The sequence below is a fragment of the Acinonyx jubatus genome, chromosome A1 (assembly GCF_027475565.1).
Source record: "Acinonyx jubatus isolate Ajub_Pintada_27869175 chromosome A1, VMU_Ajub_asm_v1.0, whole genome shotgun sequence".
Classification (NCBI taxonomy): domain Eukaryota; kingdom Metazoa; phylum Chordata; class Mammalia; order Carnivora; family Felidae; genus Acinonyx; species Acinonyx jubatus.
Window position 1 is genome coordinate 192,606,899 of NC_069380.1, and position 9,575 is coordinate 192,616,473.

General features: G+C 44.6%; 1 long non-coding RNA gene across 1 annotated transcript; it reads left to right on the plus strand.

Moving 5' to 3' along the window:
* The first annotated feature begins 287 nt into the window (after positions 1-287).
* On the plus strand, positions 288-1,113 carry LOC113603275 (uncharacterized). The gene is made up of 2 exons (XR_003424850.2): positions 288-635; positions 807-1,113. It is a non-coding gene; the product is annotated as an uncharacterized LOC113603275 (long non-coding RNA).
* The last annotated feature ends 8,462 nt before the right edge of the window (positions 1,114-9,575 follow it).

A 9,575-nucleotide genomic window follows, 5' to 3' on the forward strand; every position in this document is an offset into this window, starting at 1 on the left:
AGAAGATGCCACAACATATTAATGGATTTTAGTTTCTGATGTGTTGAAATTAGTGGGTGACTAATGTGGGTGTCTTTGCTGCTTTTCAGTCACTGTTTTAAATATAGCTTGAGACGTACAAAGTGAGGTGAATATTCATAATTTGTGGCACGGCCGGAGCACTCACAGAACACAGCTTAAAACCCCCTGAACTAGAAACTCCCCAAGAGTTTTTCCAGCTTTGACATTCTAGAATTCTATGAAAGCCCTGCCCCCTTCCATGAGCTAACAGAGGGCTTTCTCTCCGGGGACTGGCAGGGTTCTTCTTGTTACCTTCAGGACTGAGAATTGTGCCCATTGTTTCTTTGGAGGCAGCCGACCTGGCCAAATATCTTGAAAAGCTCTCTGTCACAGCAGCCTTCCCCATCTCGGCCTGGGAGTTCCCCAGAGGTGGTGTGGTTTACTGAGGCATTGAAAACTCAGCATTTCAAAGCAGGGGCTGTCTGTGTCCTGGCTGGGAGTGGCTCAGACTTGCCCTCACGATTTTCGGAGACCTTTATAACAGAAGGAACCACCTTTGGTTCAACTCTTCCATTTTTCAGAGGAGGACGCAGGGATCCAAAGAGGTTGAGACTTTGAAGTCCCTAAGCAACCAGGTACTGACTTGTCCTAAAGCTTTTCCATCACCACTCATTACAATAGCGTGAATTTAATGTACACGTCCTATGTGCCGGGCCAAGCGCATCACATGCAAAAATCTCATTTAATCTTCACAAAAACCCTGAGAGATAGGTACAATTTTTTTTTCTTTTTTGGTCATTTTACAGATTGGGAAACTGCAACCTCGATTTGCCCAAGGCCTCGCCGTTACCCGGTGTGGATCAGAACTGGAACCTACGCAGTGCGACAGCGGGGTCCGCACCTTGACCTCTGTGCTCAGAATGGCTGCCTTCCACGGATGCTCCGGGTGTGAGGAGGACCGACTTTACTCCTAGTAAAGTGCGAGGGGCACATCGTTGCCTGAATGAAGCCGCTTGGACATTGCATCCGTTCAGACCACTCCTTGCCCCAGATGTAGCTCTGTCATCAGCAGCTTGGTGTCGAATTCAAGGTGTCTTGGCACCAGGAATAATGTGCCCGGAGGCGTGGGTACCTAACTTTCCACCAGGGCAAGAGCCCGTCCCCCAGATTTACCATGAGCACCTGTCCTATCTGTCCTACCCTGTCTGGGTGAGGCAATCCTCCAACACCACAAAGAGGACCAAGTACCCCTGCAAATGTACTGACCCTGGGTGTGGGGACCTCCCCCATCTCTGGGCCATCTCTGGACCTTGCCTGAGTAGCCTGTAGCAGGTCTTCTTTGTGACAGCTTTCTGTGTTGGATACGGGGCCTTTCTGCCTGTTATCACTCACTTTTCCCCTGAGAAAGACGCTGAGGAATTGTAGGGACAATAGGAAGCTCTCAGTGGAGAAGCACCATAGGGAGTTGCTGTGGAGACCTGAGCTGTTTAGCTCACCCCAGCTCTTCAGGTTTCTCCTTGTCCTCCGGCGCAGGAAGCTTCTAATCTGTTCCAGAGTCCAAGGAAGGATGGGATGAGGTCACAGGCCTGAGATACTTTATCTTAGAGAAGGTTCTAGAAAGGCCCAGGGGCTGAAGGTACTGTTTTTGTCCTTACTCTGACCACATTTCTGAAAGGAATGTTGGTGGGGGTTGGGCATGCTCGGCAGCCTGTTCAGAGGACAGCGGGGTTCAGACAGTGAAAGGCCTTCCACAGAGCTGACCTGCCTCTGTCAAGAGCATAACCCTGGAAAATCCCAGAGCTTCACATGGCCCAGTCTGTGCAGACTCACAATGGAAGAAAACAAAGTCCCCCCATCACCGGTCATTTAGAAGCTCCATAATCTCTACCTCCATATCTCTAACAGCATTAAAAGGGATCTAATTAATAATCCACACAAAACTCCATTTCTGTTTCCTCAAATTCCCTCATCTCCTTAATGAGGTTTTTGGAGTGGTGGGGGGGGGGGTGGGATTCAGAGCTGACGGCCAAGAAAGAATTCTTTTAAAAAAAAAATTTATTTTTAACGTTGATTTATTTTTGTGATAGAGAGAGAGTGCAAGAGGGGGAGGAACAGAGAGAGAGGGAGACACAATCTGAAGCAGGCTCCAGGCTCTGAGCTGTCAGCACAGAGCCCAATGTGGGGCTGGAACTCACAAACCCCAAGATCATGACCTGAGCCGAGGTTGGATGCTTCACCGACTGAGCCACCCAGGTGCCCCAAGAAAGAATTCTTGAAGACGTCTTTAGTGCAAAAAGGTGATTTTGTTAAAGCACTGGGACAGGACTCGTGGGCAGAAAGAGCTGCACTGGGGTTGTGAGGGGTGACTGCTTAGATACTGTGGAGTTGGGGACATAAAGTCAAGAGGAAGTTTCTTAAAGGGATTTTCATATGCTAAAGAAGACTCACAGATTACTGGAGGCCTAGCTATTGTCGGGCTAAGTTTATTTTCCCCTTTAGCAAAGCATTAACATTAAGACAGTAGGGAGTTCCTGGATTTTAGGCTGTTGGTAAGATTGTCCTTTTTTTGTAATTGTACTAAGATAGTTGTAAACTGATGGAGACTCTTTTTAGTTTGACCGTTTGTTTTCTGTCCTTCCCTTTGTTCTTGGGCAGCCAGAAGTACTTGAAGAATGTCACATATACCCCACCTGGGGTTGGGGGGTGCTAGCTTGTACTTTGCCCTCAGCTTGCCTTTTGGTCCCTCATCATCCTCATTCTTGTTGCCTAACTGCCAGGAAACTGCAAAACCCCACACCTAGGACCTGTGGATTTTTGTCTCTTCCTTCCTTCCTACTAATTAAAAATTTTTTTAAATTTTTTTCGATCTTTTGATTTTGAACCTATCATAGATTCACGAGACACTGAAAAGACATTAGTACTCAGAGGCCCCATGGACCCTTTACCCAGTTTCCCCCAATGGTCTCATCTTCCATAATTCTTTCCTATTAAACTTTAATAGCTCACCTAATCCTTGCAACACCTCCACGAGATCACTCTTCTTGTGACTGTTTTACATAAGGAGAAACTGAGTCCCAGAAAAATGAAACACATTGTTCAAGATCCCCAGCAATTCGGTGGAGAATCAGGACTTAACAATCCAGATTTCTTGGCTCCAAAGTTTGTCCGTGCTCTCATTATTTCTTATTCTTCCCCCATCCCCTCCCTGCCCCTCTCCGGGAAAAAGAAAAAGTCCTGAAGAGGCCCAGCCTCTGAAAGAATGCAGTTCTTTACATGCCTCAGAAGAGGAAGCGCCAGAATTTGCTGAAAAGTTGGAGGAGCCTCCCCTGCATAGCTTGGCTGTAGAGTCATCAAAATTATGCTTGTGACCCAGACACTGCTTCAGACACTGCTTCAGATCCTTTCCCAAGCTGGAACACATTTTCTCCTTCCCTTAATGCTGCTCTTTGCCCAGTGTCTTTCTTCCTCTCCCAACACCCCCCCCATCCCCTGCTTTGATGTTTCTCTGATGCCAGAGGGTGAGTCTCCTGTGCCACATAACATCATCTCCTTTCTGGTAAAGATACGACTGTGGCTCACCTTGCCTCGTAGACATGAGAAACTGCTCTGTGCCTGCTGAATAAATGTGAGATCTCCTCAGAGCCAGAACACTGGTTTCTTCTCTGGAAGGTGACAGAAAACCCAACCCCAAAGAGCAGAAGCCAAAGGGGACAGATTGGTCTCTGTTAAGGAAAAGTCCAGGAGTAGGGCCGTTTAGCACGTAAGGATTGCACTCAGCTGTGTGTCACAGAAACTTGACCCCAGAGCTTTGGCCTCACTTTGCAAAGCCACCTGGCCATGACCTAGAGTAAGCAGTCAAGTGTGCCGCTGTGTCTCCTTCCACCTGCCTTCCCCGGTGGCTTCCACGCTCCTGCTGCTCCGTTTCCAGTCTTGGGTCTGCAGTCCGGAAGGAAGGGAACAAAGGGCAAAACTCTCCCCCCCTCCCCAGGCTTCCTCAGAAGCCCCAGGCACGGGCTTCTGCGGCAGGTTGCTGGCCAGAACAAGGTCCCATGGCCTCCCTGTGCTGCAAAGGCATCCAGGAAGCTGAGTATTTGGGGTTGGACATAGAGCTAGCTCCCTGAGCAAAACTGAGCGTCTGCTGATTATTCAGAAGAGCAGGCAAATAGCAGTTTAGGGGCTCAGACCAACGTCCCGGGGCCAGTCTCCGTCTCTGGGTCTCATTCTATCTCTGCCTCTCTCCACTTTCTTCTATTTCGTGTTGGCTTTATGCTCATGCAGGCCTCCGTGTGATCTCAGGAAGGCTGCTGCTACTTTGGATCGTACATCCACTCCTGGTCCAGCCCAGGAGGAAAAGCCTAGATTCCGTGTCATACTCCATGTTGTGTTCCTCCCTGACACAGTTACTGTGGCCATGGGGATCAGGGTGGCTTAGCCTAGTCTCACGCTCTGTGTCTAAGCTGGACTGAGTACAGGAGAGGGTATTAGCCGAGAGGGAAACCAAGGCATGGTTCCCAAAGAAGGGGAAAATGGGTGCCGGTGGTCCCACATCAAACATAACCAATCACAAACAAATACTCCATGCGGAACCTCAGGAGTCATTACGTTCAGACATGGTTAAATCACTGAAGGTGTGTGACAGCTTCCTAGATATTTGATCAAAATTTCATGGTTTAGATCAGTGGTTCTCAAAGTGTGGTCTAGGGGTACCTGGGGGTCCCTTTAAGGGTCCAAACTATTTTCATAATACTACTAACATGTCGTCTGCCTTTTTCACCCTCACTCTCTCCCAAGAGTCCAGTGGAGTTTTCCACAGGTGACATGCCATGTGGCTCTGACAACTGCTGGGATCTTGTTTGTATATTCTTGGGTTTTAAAAAGATCTTCGTTTTGGGGTGCCTGGGAAGCTCAGTCCGTCTGACCTCAGCTCATGTGGTGATCTTGCGGTCTGTGAATTTGGGCCCCACGTCAGACTCTGTGCTGACAGCTCGGAGCCTGGAACCTGCTTCGGATTCTGTGTCTCCCTCTCTCTGCCCCTCCCCTGCTCGCACTCTCTCTCTCAAAAATAAACATTAAAAAAAATCTCATTTTAATTTCTAATACAGTAAATATTGATGTTTGTAACCCATGAAATAAAAGTTCTTTAAGGGCCACAATCATTTTTAAGAAACTAAAGGGGTCCTGAGACCAAAGATTTGAGAACTGTTGTGAAGGGTAGCAGAATATACTGCCCCGTGTCACTTTGGCATACCTTGAAGTGGCCTATTCTGCTACCCTTTAGCTGGTTCAGATATTAAGTTTACTTGAAAATCTTAAATAAGACACTCTTTGATCTTAAATAACGTTACATGACAAATTTTAACACATTCTAGGTCATCATTAGTTTAGCTCTTTTTTTTTAAATTTTATTTATTTTAAATTTACATCCAAATTAGTTAGCATATAGTGCAATAATGATTTCGGGCATAGATTCCTTAGCACCCCTTACCCATTTAGCCCATCCCCCCACCCACAACCCCTCCAGTAACCCTCAGTTTGTTTTCCATATTTATGAGTCTCTTCTGTTTTGTCCCCCTCCCTGTTTTTATATTATTTTTGTTTCCCTTCCCTTACGTTCATCTGTTTTGTCTCTTAAAGTCCTCATATGAGTGAAGTCATATGATTTTTGTCTTTCTCTGACTAATTTCACGTAGCATCATACCCTCCAGTTCCATCCACGTAGTTGCAAATGGCAAGATTTCATTCTTTTTTACTGCCGAGTAATACTCCATTGTGTGTGTATATATATATATATATATATATACGTGTGTGTATATATATATATGTATATATATATGTATATATATATATGTGTGTGTGTATATATATATATATATATATATACCACATCTTCTTTATCCATTCATCCATCGAGGGACATTTGAGCTCTTTCCATACTTTGGCTATTGTCGATAGTACTGCTATAAACACGGGGGTTCATGTGTCCCTTCGAAACAGCATACCTGTATCCCGTGGATAAATGCCTCATAGTGTAATTGCTGGGTCGTAGGGTAGTTCTCTTTTTAGTTTTTTGAGGAACCTCCATACTGTTTTCCACAGTGGCTGTACCAGCTTGCATTCCCATAGTTTAGCTCTTTTTTATCCATCAGGCTTAGCTGTGAGACCTAGACTCACTCTATTTTATTGCTCTGCCACACTCAACTTGAGGGTTAAACCTCATGTTCCAAATAGCTGGTTAAACTCCACCCATCCCAACTGCATTCTGTCAGCAAGGCACTTCCAGAAACTGCATATGGCACCACCACTATACCTTTTGGTCAGGACTTAGTTAGAGAGCCTACCTGTGAAGGAGTCTGAGAAATTCTGTTTTTTAAACTGTTTGTCAGTTAAACTCAGAGTTTCTATTCCCTAGAAAGAAGAGTATATAAAATATCAGTGGTCAACTATTAGGTTAACTTTTTTTGTGTACAGACCCTGGAATAAAACTTCTCCTTTATTCTTTGTTTAATTGCAAAGTGTCCTGTGTTTCAAAGTGAGCTGTTTAAAAACAGTGACTGTTTACGACTATATATCTTTAAGTTGGTATTTTCTCAATACCAGGCAATAAAAAAAAAATTATCGCTCAATGAATTGGATGCTGAGGCTGATTCAAATCTGCAATTGTCATCCAAAACCTAGCTTCAGTTTCAAGTTTTTATGGTCATCAAGGTCCATTCTTCTCATTGGCTGGCTTTAAAACAAAAATAAAACAAGCTTATTGAGAAAACACTACTTTTATTTTTTTTTATAACAAGATTCTGTATATAATTTCTTTTGGAATTGGGGCATATTATTAAAGAGTTTGATAACAATGATCTTTGGAAAGTCTCAAGCTGAAAGATGTATTTTGTCTATTACTGTATTCTCAAGCATTTTAAATATGAATGTCTTGAGAAAGGCTAGGTACTTTCTGCTTCACACCAGGCTCTACCCCACTCTCCTGAATTAAACTTGCCTACTTCACCAAATCTTAACATCTACCTGGCTTCTGAAATGCCTATCAGATTATAACAGAGAGGGAAAGGATTTGCCTAAAGTCCAAGGAGAGGTGCCTGGCTGGCTCAGTCGGTAGAACATACAACTCTTGATCTCAGGGTCATGAGCTCAAGCCCCATAGAGGGTGTGGAGCCTCCAAAAGAAATGAAAAGAAAAGAAAAAAAAAAAAGGAAAGAAAAGAAATAAAGTCCAACAAGGATTTGTTGAACTTTGGAGAAACCAAGAAGTGGGTAAATGTTCTTACAGAATATAATCTCTAAAGTATGAATCAAGCACAGGTCACATAAAAAGATAATGGTGGAAATTAAGGTCAGATGTTGGAGAATCTTGGAGATGAGCTGGGAATATTGGCCTTGACTGTGTGGGTGGTAGAAAACCACTAGATTTTGAATTTTAAAGAGTCTAGGGTTGTTTGGGAGGTTATAGGGATTGCCTCTTTAAATTCAAGAGTAACATAATCTGATCTGGACATGAGAATAGAGCACTTTAAGACAAGGCAGATAGGGGAGCCTGGGTGGCTCAGTCGGTTGAGTGTCCTACTCTTGATTTCAGCTCAGGTCGTGATCCCAAGGTGGTGAGATCGAGCCCCACATCAGGCTCTGCATGGAGGCTCTCCAAGCTCTGAACATGGAGCTTGCTTGAGATTCTCTCTCTCTCTCTCTCTCTCTCTCTCTCTCATCCCCTCTGTCCTTCTCCTTGAGACTTCTCTCCCCCTCTCTCTCTAAACAGGCAAACAAAAATCAAAGCAGATAGGAACAGCCTGGGGTTAGTACTAATAGAGAGAAAGGCTGGGTATGTCTGCCAAGGGAGTGGAAAAATCTTCAAGAAAAACAATGGGGCAGATCTGCTGGGATGGTCATTAGTATTTTAATGAACACACATAACCAAGAATTTGATTGGTTTCTTGAGAGTTCCAAGCAAAGCTGCTTGGGCATTCAACCCAGAGAATGACTCAGGAACCATAAATTCAATGAGCACGGCTACCATTAGGTTTGCTGGGTCCTACAGGGAGGCTAGGAGCAGGGATTGCAGATAATCAACAAGAAGGTCCCACTCCAGGAAGCATGGGCAAGCCAGGGAGCTGCTTTCTGGGTCTGTTGAGCTGGACTGGCTAGACAAGAGGTACTGAAAATAACCGCCATTTATTGAGCCTTTTTTATGTGCCGGGCATTGTGCTAAGCCTTGTGCATGAATTATCTCCCTGAATCTTCTTAACTGCTTGTTATTTGGGGATAGACAGCAATATCCCTATTCTACAGAGGAGAAAACTGAAAATAGAGAGGCTAAAACATATTTTTTTGGACTGATTCCTATTGATGGGGTTAAACAGCATAACCAGATTTCTTTGTTATCTCTTCTTAGAGGAAATAGGAAAGTTCCATATGTTTATTCTAGTACTTGCGATGAGATAAGAAAGGCAGGGGGCTGCTGTATCTTGTCCCTCAGCATCCATTGGTCCTTTCTCCAGCACTTGAGATTTCCCCTGGGAGACCCCTCCTCCCCCTCCTAGCATCTGTGTGGGGTGGGAAGCCTCTACAACAGCTGCAGGACAAGAATGTCCCTCAGTCTGGCCAGTCAGAGCACAGGGAGGCAACAGAGGCTCTCTTCAGCTGTTCTGCAATGCAGGCAGTCTGGGGAGGAAGTCAGGGCATCGAGTAGGCAGGAGGCCTGGGAGAAAACCTGCTTCATATTCCTTCCAAAATGTACCACTAGGCCAGTGTCTGTTTTCAGAATAGCTAACATTTTATTGGAAATGGCAGATTACAGCTGGACCATAAGCTCTGGAGAGTCAGGGACTACGTCCAGGAACATCATAGAACAAAACACAGTCCATAGTAGATGTTTAGTTAAGGATTGTTGATTGACTGGATGAATTGGTAGGCACCTTGACATGTTTGGAAGGCTCCAGAGATCTTTTAGCCTGATGCCTCCCATCTCCCTGAAGAAGAAACCAAGGCAAGGGGATTCCTAGTGAGACCAGCACCCAGTGAGAATTGGGTCCTGGGCCTCCCACCCCTCAGTCCAGGGCTGGCTTTACACCATCATAGCTTCTCAAAGTCAGAGTTTACCACGTTTTGTATTTTGGTATGAAATTGCCCTGAATCCACCGAGTCAGGAAATTATCTCCTTTTAAAATCTTTTCCAAACCTCCCCATCACCTCAAGGAGAAAGTCTTAGTTGGGAGCTACTGAATTGCTCACACCTTTCTAGCACTTGCCATCTTACTTTGCTTTAACAGCAAGGGGGCCAACTTTAGGCTCAGAACCTTCACAAGTAACAACTAATTTAATTTAATTTAATTTAATATTTAATATTTTAATCTAAAAGTTGCATGGCAATGTTCACGCATACTTCAAAGCAAAGAGAATAATATCATTAACCTTCCAGGTACCCATCACCCAGCTTCAGTGACCATCAACATTTTAGCAAGTTTATTTCACACGTTGTTTTTCAGGAGTATTTACCCATCACCCAGCTTCAGTGACCATCAACATTTTAGCAAGTTTATTTCACACATTGTTTTTCAGGAGTATTTCAAAACA